Genomic DNA, 12,454 nt, shown 5'->3' on the forward strand with positions numbered 1-12,454 from the left:
TACTGCATCTTCCCACCAGATACAGTGGGTTGGTTGGTTGGTTGGATTTTTTTTCCCAAGCAACTAGGGCATGATACATAGAAAGGCTGATAGTTTTATAAATCATGAGTTTCTTGCGTATGGCTAAAACGTGTGAATTTTTCAGGGACAGAGGAGAAAGGGATGGTGCAGTGACAACCTGGGGAGACTGGAAGGTTATATCTTACTTTCTCCTTTCCTTCTCCTTTCCTTCTTTCCTTCTCCTTTCCTTCTTTCCTTCTCCTTCTCCTTCTCCTTTCCTTCTTTCCTTCTCCTTCTCCTTCTCCTTCTCCTTTCCTTCCCTTTCCCCTTCCCTTCCCTTCCCTTCCCTTCCCTTCCCTTCCCTTCCCTTGAATTTTTCAGGGACAGAGGAGAAAGGGATGGTGCAGTGACAACCTGGGGAGACTGGAAGGTTATATCTTACTTTCTCCTTTCCTTCTCCTTTCCTTCTTTCCTTCTCCTTCTCCTTCTCCTTCTCCTTTCCTTCCCTTTCCCCTTCCCTTCCCTTCCCTTCCCTTCCCTTCCCTTCCCTTCTTCTGGTCTGGAGTGTTTGATCCAAGTCAGATCCTTTCTGCAGGTTTAAACCACTCACTTTAGCTGAGCATCTAACTTCCACAGTGGTGTCTTGGGGTTTTTTTTTTTTTTGAGCATTAAAGGATGGTAAAACTGCTATTTTTAAAATGCATGTGCTTTATTATCTGAACTTCTGCAATTAATTTAGTTTTGAATGAAATGTTGTTGCACACGAGGCTTTGGTTGGCGGCATCTTCATGATCAGAGTTATCATTAAATCTGCTTTTCCTTCCTCTGCTCTGTAACCTGGTTGGTGACTCTGGGGTGAAGACAGACAATGTCTGTAGGGGCAAGTGGGAGAGTAGATAAATACCATCAGGGGGATTTCATCCTGCTTTTATTTTCTGTTTCCCTTTTATCTTTTCCTCCATGGGAAGCCAAATATAGATGGAGAAGGCTGTGCACTTAGAGGCTGTTGGTTTAAGAGACATCAGATGGAGCCATGTGTTGCACTTCCCTCAAGTAACAAGCCACAGGACAGGAGGAAACAGCCTTGAGTTGAACCAGGGGTCATTGAGATTGGATATTAGGAAATAATTCTCCATAAAAAGGATTGGAAGAGGCTGCCCAGGGAAGGGATGGAGTCACCATCCCCGGAGGAATTGAAAAGAAACGTAGATGTGGCACATGGGGACGTGGTTTAATGGTGGCTTTGGCAGTGCCTGGTTAATGGTTGGCTTGATGATCCTAAAGGTCTTTTCCAACCTAAATGATTCCATGACCTGTCTGTCATGCTGTGGTGGTGCATGGAGGATAAGTGGGGTGAAGAGGAGGAATTGGGGTATCCTGGTTTTGAGAAGGAATTTGGTAGGACTGGTGTTAATGGATGAGTCACATGATGGGGATGTTAAAAACCACTGCAGTCATTTACTTAGTGCAGGGTGAGCTGATAAAAGGTGAGTGGAAGGTACCAGGTGTCAGAGAAGCCAGAATCTGTAGTGGAGTCTGAGCTAAAAATGGCATGGTTTTGGTTGCTATGGGTTGGGTTTTTCAACCTTCCCCTAATGGTCTTCCCCATCTGGAGGTTGCTGAGGAAAGAGAAATCAAAACAAATTTTGCAGGTTTTTTGTGGTCTGCAAGAAAAAAACCCCAAACAACCAAACGAACCAAAACACCAAAAAAACCCTTCCCCAACCAATCAGCAAAAATACAACCCCAACCGAAAAATAGTATTCTTGTAGCCAGTAATAATTCTCAGTGGTTTCTGCAGACTGTAGGCTACCACATTTAATAGAGAAAATGTGTTACAACCCACACATGGTAATCATGTGCTTCCTCATGCTAGAGACATAATCAAGCACAAAACTACACAGAAATGCAATTTTATGTAATTCAGGAAAAGAAAAAAGGTGATGGTGGCATGTAGGAACAGGGAGATAATAAATTGCCAGGAGAGAAAAGGTGTGTGTGCACCTCCAGCAATGGGCATGAAAGCCAGTAGGACAAATTGCAGGAGGAATGAATGGATTCAGTAATTTTTGGTACTCTTGCATGGACACAGACATTTCTTTGGAAGATACCTTGTGGTCACATAAATGAATTAGAAGGCAACAAATGGGAATTTGACAACTTTCTGATGTTCTAGAAGAGAACAAACTAAACTCTCTGTTTTAAATTTATGAAATTCTGGAGTTAAAATGTCTGGACTAACTTCTCTGGAGTAAAGGACATTGGGCTGCACGTAGCTAAAATGGCACTTAAACAACTTGTTAGATGTCCATGTCTTAAGAATCAAAAGTGGTGATCTTGTGTGCATGGCCCATATCATCACTTACAGGAAAACGTAACAGAGATGAATAATAACATTTTTCTTATTCGCTTCCTATTGAGGTGAGTGAATCTGAGCTTGAGCAATTTGCAGCACAGCAGATCTGAGCAGCCATCATTTGCACATTAATAGCTGAAACCAAAGCTGGGGTGAATGCAGATTGGTGGATTTTGTTTCAATTTTTTAAATCATATCTCTGCTGGTTTCTGTTGTTATAGTCTTCCGGTTTTTTTTTTTTTTTTTTTTTTTTTTTTTGGTGTCCAATTCTTTGTGGCTCCATTTTGCCATATATGTTCTTTAATAGGCAACTTGGGGATCCCAGGTCCTGCACAAACACAGGAGAAAAAAAACCAAAACCAAACAACTTCCATGTGGAATTGTTCATTTCAGATTGTGGAGGAATGTTCTAAAGGGTGCTCATATGTTGAGTAGCAAGAGAGGAAGGGATAGGTTGGGAAATAGCTTTGCAAGAGGGAAATACTGTCCTGTAGGGAATCTTGAGTGAGTGGAAGAACAGCAGTGTCAAATCTCAGGATAAGGGAAAAATTCCATGAATGGGTGAGGCAGGAGTTAGGTCAGGGGAAGAGTTACAGGAACAGGGCAAAGCTTTTGGACGTGGTTGAACCTGAACTTTCCCATTCTACCTTTGAACTGCTGTGTTTTACACCTCTTGCTGCCTGTGGTGGATCAGCCTCTGCAAACAGCCAAGCACCCACCCAGCTGCTCATTCCCCCCTTCCCAGCTGGATGAGAGGGAAAAAATAGGATATGAGAGCTCGTGGGTCAAGATGCAGACAGGGAGATCACTAATTACCTTCATGGGCAAAACATACTTGAATTGAGGAAAATTAATTTATTGCAAATTAAAATACATTTGGGTAGTGAGAAATAAAGATGAAATTAAACCCACACATTCCCTCCATACCGCAGATTTTTTCCCGTCATGAAGAAACCCAGGAGCTGTTTCAAGCCATGACCTAAAATAAAATCTGTCTTTCCAAATTTTCTAAGTTTCTGTAAATGTAAATCCACCATTCTAATATTTTGGGTTTATTTTTTAAAATTTATCTTTATTTATTTTCTTTTTTTTTCCCCTCCTAGTGCTGTAGTTACTTCACTACATGATGTTAATGGTCTTATGTATTCTTGCATTAAATATATTTGTTTGTAGTTCTGCTTTCCTGGAAGAAACACCCTCCTAGGTGAGATACCAAGAATGTTTTAAACTCCCATTATCAAACAAAATTTTGTGCAAAGACAAGAAAGATGCATGTTTGTAATACAATAATTTAGGTAGAGCAGCACTAATGCAAAGTTGAGCATGGTTGTTTCTTTGCATTCTGTTTCTAAATTTAAAAAAAAGCATCAAACAGCCAAAGTAAACATACACAAACAAAAAAATCCCTTTAATATTTAATGGAGAAGAGTAAGGCTGTGATGTATTTGTATAATTTAAACACTTCGACAGAGAGAGAAACAACGAAGGAATGTAAATAGCTCCTGGGGAAGAGGATGATTCCTTTTTTGAGAACTTCAGACAGCAAAGCCAGGGTGTTGGTGACACTGCTGTGGATCCCAACCACTGGCTCAAGACAAGCCTCCAGATGAGAGGATACTGATCCAGGCAGCATGGCTTGGAAACCCTGAGAACCTCAGTGCCAAAGGAGACTTTTTTTCCTGAACTTATGTGATCTAAGCTCATAATTTTATGCTGAACATCAGTTTTCCACTTCAGTTGTCTCTGGTGCTGCATTCTTTCAGGAGCTTGTTTTTGCATGCCAAGGGAACAAGTTCTAAGAATCATGGAATGGTTTGGGTTGGAAGGGACCTTAAAGATCATCCAGTTCCATCCCCCTGCCGTGGGCAGGGACACCTTCCACTATCCCAGGTTGCTCCAAGCTATGTCCAGCCTGGTCTGGAGCAATTCCAAGGATGGGGCAGCCACAGCTTCTCTGGGCAACCTGTGCCAGGGCCTTCCCACCCTCACAGGGAAGAATTTCTTCCTAATATCCAATCTAAACCTTCCCTCCTTCAGTTTGAAGCCATTCCCCCTTGTTCTGTGGCTCTGTACACTTGTCCAAAGTCCTTTTCCATCTCGCTTGTAGGCCCTGTTTTCTCTGGATTCTCTTTTGATGCTTTGTTAGTGTTTCATCAAACTTGGCAGTAGAGTTGGACAGGGGCAGACTATTCCAATGCCTAATCCATCACTGTTGGACTGTTTTAGAAACTTGTCCCACCTCTGGAATTGGCTTGCATGTAATTATAGCCTGATACCTTGTGGTCAATGAGTTTTTTAACTCTGGGACACATCAGTTTTCTTTGGTCACTCAAGATGATCTCTGCCTCACGGGTTTCGTGCCTCATCAGTGTGACGTGGTCCTGTGGATGAGAACATTTCCTGAGGTTCAATACACCACAGTTTCCATAAATCCATACTGATTTGAATATTTAATAACTGTCTCTCATGGCTGAGGTTTCCAGCAGTTGAAGAACCAATGCATTGAGCTGTCCCTTCCTTGTTGGCGAGAAAGGAAGTGTTAAATTGCCCATTGCAGATCCAAATTAAATAATTCTTCTTTAATAATTGAGTCCAACATCAGCTGTTTCTTCTTCTTTTTCATCTTTCCTTTCATTTTTTTTTTTTCTCTTCTTCTCGTGGATTTGTTGTTAGGCTGGCAGGCCATTAATGAGCACAGTATTACCTGCTTTACCCTTTCGCTTTGATTCCACGTTAGCTTTTCTTCTGGAATTCCCTTGATTCTTTCCAAATGGTGTCACAAATCAGCACTAATGAGCCAAATCGCTGCTTCCCCTGCTCTTTCACAGCATTTGGTGCTTGTGTTACCCAGGCTTGCTGGATTTAATCACATCTGAGCTGCTATTTTTGGACTTTCCTGAGCAACCGATGGGGTGGACATTAATTTCCACTGACTTTTAGTGAAATTTTGTGTTTCAATGTTTTTCAAATATTTTCCAAAGGTTGAAATAATTTACAAACATTCCTGATTTATCTGAATTGTTCCTGAGTTCAGTCTCCTGTCCTGTACCAGCTCCACTGTGAAAATTAATTTTTGCCTCCACCTTTTTCTTCTTGGTTATTTGGGTTATTTTTTTGGCTGTAGATTTCTTGTATCCAGGGGGGAGATTTTTGTGGATTTTTTCTCTGGTTGATTGGTTTTCCTTCTGTTTTCCCCAAGTACATATCCAAGCATAAGGTTTTGGAGTGTTTTATGCAGTTCTTTACCCCATGTAGGGAAGGTTTCCATCTTCCCTAGCTGAGAATTGTGGATATCCAGGAAGGGATACCTTTGAAATTCCTACATGTTGTTATTTTTATCATCTCTTACACCCTTCTATTTATTTGGGTTATTTTTTTGGTTGTAGATTTCTTGTATCCAGGGGGGAGATTTTTGTGGATTTTTTTCTCTGGTTGATTGGTTTTCCTTCTGTTTTCCCCAAGTACATATCCAAGCATAAGGTTTTGGAGTGTTTTATGCAGTTCTTTACCCCATGTAGGGAAGGTTTCCATCTTCCCTAGCTGAGAATTGTGGATATCCAGGAAGGCAAACCTTTGAAATTCCTACATGTTGTTATTTTTATCATCTCTTACACCCTTCTATTTTTCTGATTAAATGCCTTTTTAAAACAAGCCTTTTAAAACCAGAAAGATTCTAGACTTAAATTTTCTTTAATAATTTTTGAGGTTTTTTTTTTTAAGTGAACAAGTTGTGATTACCCAAGCAGCCACTAATTTTCAGTTCTTTGATCAATTCCTCTATATCAAGATGAGGTCTATCACAAAATTCCCTGGAGTGAAGAACAATATTTCTGAGGTAGGAAACTTGTCAGCTGTAATGTTTAATAATTCCAGGGGTGTTTTAGACCTGACAGTGGGAAGCTTCAAGCAGATGCCGGTTAGACTGAAGTCCCTCAAGAAAACATTTTTCTTTACACTTCATAGGCAAGTGCTTGTCTTTGGCGTGTTGGTCAGTGGTGTGGAAGTGCTGTCACCTGTGGCTTTGGATACTCTTGTTTTGCTGGTGACTCCTGAAGAGGTTAAAACATGGAAAAGTCATGTCCCGAGTATAAAAAGGCCTCTACAGGTTTTCAGGCATAGAATCATTGAATGGTTTGGGTTGGAAAGGACCTTAAGGACCATCTTATCCAACCCCCCACCATGGGCAGGAACACCTTTTTGGTGGTATCAATCCGTATGTGGCTATCAAAGCTTCCCTAATGGGAAGACTGAATATTTTGACCACCAAATGCTCTTTGAGGGGCTGGTGGGTGAAATAACCCAGTCCTGTCAGAAAGGTTGGCACTGATGTACTGAACCAACCCTTTTAATGAAGTTCTTTCCTTTCCTGGCAGTTGTACTGAACTGTAATGAAGTTTACATCCCTGTCTTCCTCACTGGCTGAAAAGTTCTGGGTTGATTGAGTAATGAAATGTGTCAAATAATTATTCAAATGCTTTTAAATTTTACTTCATTAAATAAAAAATTTGACAGGTTTCTGCAAAGGTTGGTGAATGTGGTTTCTGGGTTCTCCCGTGGGTAAAACAGCATGAGAGGCTGGCTTGGACTGTGATAGTTGAGAGTTCTGACAGATTTAGGAAATGAAGAAGCTCTCTTGAGACCACAGCTTGAAATTACAGACTGGTGTTCACCCTCTCCAGAGGATTTTAGGTTGAGGTTGATGGTCTTTATTTGGGATTCTGGTGCCTCTGGTTCATTACAGACTTGTTTTAGACATGGAATTACGTATTTTAGACATGGAATTGAGACTTGCTTGACAAATACAAGTATTTTAAAGAGATTCTGGAAGGTGTCTCATTTTTGGGTTATTTCAAAAGCTAATTAATGTATAGAATTGAAATTAATATAAGGATGAATGTAAGTGTCCCTTTCCATGGCAGGGACACCTTCCACTAGACCAGGTTGCTCCAAACCTCATCCAACCTGGCCTTGGACACTTCCAGGAATGGGGCATGAATTTAAAATACAGAGATTGCCATCCTGCAAAAGCAATTTTTTTTTTTTTCTGAAGGAGAAACTTTTGTGTGCAGAACTCCTGGAGAAGAGCTGGAGAATGAAATGCCTGAAGACTCATCAGGTCTTCCCCTTGCAGGAAATGCAGCTTTCAGACTGTTCAGGTTTTGCAAATTTAAGTCTGCCTTGAGTTACCAAGTCCAGGTAGTTCTTCAAGTTTAATTTATCTGTCATTTTCGTTGGCAGGGGGATTCTCCCTCTCTGCTCCACTCTTGTGGGATCCCCTGGAGTAATTTATCCAGGTCTGAGGTTACGACATAAGAAAGACATGGACTTCTTGATGTGAGTCCAGAGGAAAACATGAAGATGCTCCAAGGGCTGAAGCCCCTCTGCTCTGGAGAACAGCTGGGAGAGCTGGGGGTGTCCAACCTGGAGAAGGGAAGGCTCCAGGGAGACCTAGAGCCCCTCCAGTGCCTAAAGGGGCTCCAAGAGAGGTGGAGAGGGACTTGGGACAAGGGCCTGGAGTACCAGGACAAGGGCAAATGACTTCCAACTGACAGAGGGAAGATTTAGATTGGATATTAGAAACAAATTCTATGTTTCTTTATGTGAGGGCGGTGAGGCCCTGGCACAGGGTGCCCAGAGAAGCTGTGGCTGCCCCATCCCTGGAAGTGTCCAAGGCCAGGTTGGACGGGGCTTGGAGCAACCTGGGCTAGTGGAAGGTGTGCCTGCCCATGGCAGGGAGGGCAGGGCTAGATTTGGAACCCAAACCATCCTATGTTTTTGGGGTTTTGTTGGGTTTTGTTTCCTTGTTTGTTTTGGTTTTGTGTGTTTTGTAGTTTTTAATAACTTTTGAGCCTTTAACTTGCAGAACCATCAGCTGAGCTTGGAGAGTCTTCTATGTATCCGTCAGGCACTGTTAACTCTTGTACCTGTTTTTGGTAATTAAATGAACACTGAAGGAAGGCTGTGCACACTCTTGCAAACCACTGGCTGTAACACACAGAATATCTTGTATTCTCGCTTGGGCCAGCATGGAAAGAAATACCTTGAGGGTTTATCTCTGTTCTCTTTATTCCTTTATATTTATAAATATATACATGACTGGGAAGAAAGAAAGAAAAAGGAATTTTGCCAGGGAGTGAACTAAATCACAGAGTAACAATACCAGGGAGGAACATGAGCAGAAGCAGCAAGGGTCAGCCTGCCTTAATGAAATTACACCGTTTGGGGCTGTTATTTTAAGAGCTTTTCCATCTTGCTGTACCTGAGCACCAGTGTCATGCTGTTAAATCCGGGAGGCTGAATTGCTTCAGTGTGCTCTGGGACAATGTCCTGATACAGGAGGGAGGCTGTAATGGTTCAGGTTAACTCATACCAGCAGCTGCTGTAATGTTTGATAGCTGAAGTGCTGTTCCCTGTGCTCTTCCTTCTCTTGCATAGGGGAGTATCAGGAACTGTGGGTCTGTGGTGGGGGCATGCTGATTATTGCCATGTTTTAAACAGTGACTATTGTGTATCTGGGCATGAACCAGTGTGTGCCCAGGTGGGCAAGAAGGCCAAGGGCATCCTGGATTGTATGAAAAATAGTGTGGCCAGCAGGACTGGGGCAGTGATTGTCCCTCTGTGCTGGCCACTGGTGAGGACACGTGTTGAGTGCTGCGTCCAGTTCTGGGCCCCTCATTTCAAGAAAGACATTGAGGGGGTGGAGTATGTCCAGAGAAGGGAAAAGAGCTGGGAGAGAGTCTAAAGAATAAGTCCTATAAGGAACAGCTGAGGGAACTGGGGGGGCTCAGCCTGGAGTACAGGAGGGTCAAGGGTGATCTTTCTGCTCTCTGCAACTCCCTGACAGGAGGATGCATCCAGATGGGTGTTGGTCTCTTCTCTCAGGGAACAAGGGACAAGACAAGACAAAATGGTCTCAAGCTGCACCAGGGAGGTTCAGGCTGGACATCAGGAGGAATTTCTTCATGGAAAGGGTTGTCAAACATTGGAAGGGGCTGCCCAGGAAAGTGGTGGAGTCCTCATCCCTGGAGTTGTCCAAGAAATAACTGGACGTGGCACTCAGTGCTCTGGTCTGGTTGACAAGGTGGAGATCAGTCAAAGATGTGACTTGATGGTCTTAGAGATCCTTTCCAACCTAAATGATTCTGTGAATTATGTTGTCCATAAAGTGCTTAGTTAAACTTGCTGCTATTTTTTTTCCTTCCCCCCCCCCCCCTTTTTTTTTTTTTTCTCTGAGTAAGTGAGGGTTTCGAACAAGTGCACTTGAATTTGGTTGCCATGGCGTGTGCCTGAAGTCTGGTACAGCTCCTAGAAAGCACAGCCTTAACTTTAAGAATGGATATCACAGCTGAGATCATGGATAGCTGATTACAGTCCTCGTCTGCCTGAAGCATCTCTGGGAGCAGGATGCTCTCCTGAGGATACAGTGCACTCCATAATGGGATGAAGGATAGCTCTGTGCCTTTCTGAGGGAAGCCAACATGTGGAGATATCTCTATCGCTGTGTAATGCCTTCCTCAAGATAAATGCCATGGGAAGCCGGCAACGCTGGACAAATTTGCTCTGCCATATGCTTGTGGAGGAGTGTTTTTCTGAAGCTTTTGTGTATGAATGGTAATCATAGATTTGGTTTAGAGAGACGTTTCTGAAAGTGTGAAGGGAAAGGAAGGGCAGCATGGTAATTTGAATTAATTGTAGTGTTTATCAAGTCAACATCCAGTGGAGACCAAATCATTATGTAGTCTCATATTTCACTTGTAAAAAGCATAATAACTGAGTAATGAATCCAAGGTCAGATTGAAAAAAAGGGATACACCTCCAACATCGAAAACATTTTAAGTTCTTATCTCATAATACGTGAAATGGCTTTGGAAGCAGACCATAGTGGGGTGGGTTTTGCTTGTTTGCTTGTTTTTCCCTTTTAATCTGCAAATAGATATGTGGAGATAGTTCTTTGTGCTGCACAGAGCTGAGAACAGCCAACAAAGACAAAAATTCTTGTCTAGCACATGCATTAGGAAAAATTTCCTCACTGAAAGGGCTGCCAAGCCTTGGAACAGGCTGCCCAGGGCAGTGGTGGAGTCACCGTCCCTGGACAGATTTAAAAGATGTGTGGATGTGGCACTTAGGGACATGGGCTAGTGGTGGCCTTGGCAGTGCTGGGGGAAGAGCTGGACTCGATGATCTTAGAGGGCTTTTCCAACCTAAACAAATTCTATGATCCTGTGATTGCTGTGGTAGGAATTAATGTTCTAAGACCTTTGGCTCCCTTACTGGAGGCAGGGAGAAGAACAAAGATGCAGAGCCTTGAGCAAGAAATCCGAGAGCCACGACCTGGATCTTCATCCCCTGGCATCAGTAGATCAAATCCAGAGGTACCAAACAGTGCCTGGATTCCCACCCTGAAACAAAAGGGTTGAGTTGCTGGTGTTCAGTCACATCCTTCTCCAAAAGTCCTGCCAGGACTGATGGGATAACTGGCAGTTTAAAGGATTGCTCTGTTTCCGTCTGCTCCATCACCCACAGGACCACAGCAAACAGAAAGCCAGTCAGCATGTCATGTACATATAAACTGCTCCCTCCTCCTTGTGGAGCTGAGCTCTGTCCGTCTGGCTGTTGGAAAATGGAATGTGAGGATTTAGGAGCAGAAAATTGAGAACTTTTTTGGCTGGTCTGAAATGAAAAAGTGGATATTTTACCCTTCTGACACATGATGAAGTATCTTTTGGTATCTAGAGACAGCACTGTCATGGGACTAGGCTGTTAATATATTATGTGAATGATGGTGGTATCAGGCTGTGCTTATCCGAGCTAAGCCCATTTTAATGATCAAAATCTTGAACTTAAAATTTAGGGAAAAAATTTGGACAAAATGAAGCAAAGGGACAATCTATCTTTTGTGTAGAATTTGTAGAATCAGCATTGATTAACTGGAATCGCAGTAACTACCCACTGATTAAAGTCAGTTGGGTTTTGGTGGTTTATTTTGGTTTTTTTTTTTTCTTTTTTCCTTTTTTTTTTCCTTCTAAAAACCTTAATTATATCTTCCATGAGGGTTTAAAAACAAAAAATAAAAATAAGACAGGTGGAGAGCCTTTGGTTTCCACCTCATGAAAAAGAAACGTAAGTTTTGGTGGCAGAAGATCTGTAAATATTTTATAGAATTCAGCCGGGAATCCATCTGGACCAGATTTCTTTTTTTAACCTTTCATTCTTTTATAATTTGTTTTAATTTTATCTGCAGAGAGCGCCTATCTCAACTTCTTGGATTGAATATTTGAAAATGGATTTTTAAAATGTTTCCTTGCCAAATAATGGCCTGTAAGAGGCAGGTGTTTCCTTTGAGCAATTTAAAGTGGGACTACCCCTCCCTGCTGGGGCTGCACATCCTCTGTTTTTGCACTGAAACAATTTATTCTGAAAGATCTGCAGTGTGTACAGTGCCTGGCAAAATTTAATTGAGGCAGTGGTTTATGGTACCTACTTGAAATAACAGCAATACCTTCTGATTTTTATAGGCATGTAATCATTAGGGGCCAGATTCTCATATCTTTCATGGAAAACATTTAATCCTTGGATTAAGGCAGCACAAAGGAGGAGGCACTGCTCGATTTGAATATTTCTGGTCTCGTTGTGGAACCCATTAGACACAACTCCCTGCACCCTCCCAGTGCTTCCATGATCTTAATTGTCTGAATTGTTTGTGGCTTTATTTGACCTTAAACTATTCCCTTTATGCTCCAGTTGCAGTGTTTTTATTTTCCTCTTAATAGTGAAATTGGGGTTTGATTTGAGAGGTACAACAGATAAGCTTTTCTATCCTCTTTAAATTTAAAGACAGTTTTCATTTTTGCATAGGTGATGTGTCTTTTGAGCATTCTTTTTTTCAAGGTAAATGCGACTTAATCAGGTTATTTACCAAGGGGAATACAAATCATTGAATGGTTGGGTTGGAGGGGACCTTAAAACTCATCCAGTTCCAACTCCCCTGCCACAGGAAGGGACACCTTCCACTGGACCGGGTTGCTCAGAGCTCTGTCTTGAACACTTCCAGGGGTGGGGCATCCCCAACTTTTCTGGGCAGTCTGTTCCAGTGCCTCA

The 12,454-nt window shown here is 42.2% G+C and overlaps 1 protein-coding gene across 2 annotated transcripts in view; it reads left to right on the forward strand.

The window, feature by feature from the left end:
- Window positions 1-12,454, forward strand: part of TSNARE1 (t-SNARE domain containing 1) — a 447,763-nt gene that overhangs the window by 57,211 nt on the left and 378,098 nt on the right. Inside the window, exon 1 of one of the 2 annotated variants that reach the window (XM_008643063.2) lies at window positions 8,890-8,894. The exons of the other annotated variant lie outside the window; for it this stretch is intronic. The gene's annotated coding sequence lies outside the window, so the exon portion shown is untranslated. Of the gene's footprint in view, window positions 1-8,889; window positions 8,895-12,454 lie in introns of those variants that run through there. 2 annotated transcript variants of the gene reach the window in all.

The sequence above is a fragment of the Corvus brachyrhynchos genome, unplaced genomic scaffold, assembly GCF_000691975.1.
Source record: "Corvus brachyrhynchos isolate BGI_N302 unplaced genomic scaffold, ASM69197v1 scaffold89, whole genome shotgun sequence".
NCBI lineage: Eukaryota > Metazoa > Chordata > Aves > Passeriformes > Corvidae > Corvus > Corvus brachyrhynchos.